Source organism: Belonocnema kinseyi, chromosome 6, assembly GCF_010883055.1.
Source record: "Belonocnema kinseyi isolate 2016_QV_RU_SX_M_011 chromosome 6, B_treatae_v1, whole genome shotgun sequence".
Taxonomy (NCBI): Eukaryota; Metazoa; Arthropoda; class Insecta; order Hymenoptera; family Cynipidae; genus Belonocnema; species Belonocnema kinseyi.
In genome coordinates this window covers 102,205,152-102,206,179 of record NC_046662.1, presented here as the reverse complement: position 1 = coordinate 102,206,179, position 1,028 = coordinate 102,205,152, and the positions used below count along the sequence as shown (strand labels likewise).

At 42.6% G+C, this 1,028-nt stretch overlaps 1 protein-coding gene across 1 annotated transcript in view; it reads right to left on the bottom strand.

Annotated features, from left to right (window-relative positions):
* LOC117174580 (probable malate dehydrogenase, mitochondrial) overlaps nucleotides 1-1,028 on the bottom strand; it is a 148,757-nt gene that overhangs the window by 115,794 nt on the left and 31,935 nt on the right. The gene's annotated exons all lie outside the window — the stretch shown is intronic.

Here is a 1,028-nt window from a genome sequence, read left to right as displayed (position 1 = left end):
AAGAAATTAAAGAAATTGGTGATTTTGGAATTCATCCCGTTTGGATAAAAACTCAATTATTTGATTGAAAAATTAATTATTTTGTTGAAAATGTAACTATATGCAGCGAGAGCTTTCGCCGATGCGAACCGTAAAACAAAACCAACGGCTGATCATAGGACCAAAAGAAGAATGCATCAACTTGCCATAAAGATAGGCTGGGCAAGACAGTACGCGTCCCGCATTCAATGTGTGATTGACTACATCACATCTGGCAGGAATTTTACCGCCAAGGATCGAAAGTTCGCGCGCGAACTCCGGACCCGTTGTCACACACTTAACAAGTCAAAGCTGCTGACCATCAGGCAGCATATTGTTGAGAGAATACGTATACTATCTGAAGCTAAGAGAAGTCTAGATCGGAGGGAGAGGTGGGTCAGTGAAAATCAACAGTTTCTCTCTGACCCATCTCGACTCTTCCAAGACCCTCCAGTTACTGTCGAACACCCACCCAAGCCAGAGGAGGTTGAAGTATTTTGGAGAGAAGTCTACGAAGTTCAGAATAGACTGGACGAAGACTCACAAAATATAAATAGCTTCAAGGAGTTATGTGTTGCCCTCATAACACCTGATAAAGAATGCCCACCCATCACTACCGAGGAGGTGAAAAAAGTACTAAGAGGGATGAAGAACTATTCCGCAACGGGACCAGATTGTATCAAAACCTTCTGGTGGAAGAAGTTTTCTTCAACCCATGAGCATTTGGCCGGCATTTTCACCTCATATTTGAAGTCGGAAGAGCCGATTCCAGAGTGGTTGGTGGAAGGGTGCACAATAATCCTGCCGAAAATAGGCAACTTAACTGACCCGAAGAACTACAGGCAAATAACTTGTCTGAACACGCTTTATAATATATTCACAGCTATCCTAAATGATAGGATTGTTTGGGCCTGGATTGATTATCGGAAAGCTTTCGATTCGACATCCCATAGACTTATCATCTGTCTTTTGGAAACCTTAAAGGTTCATCCGCAAATAGTTGGGTGCAT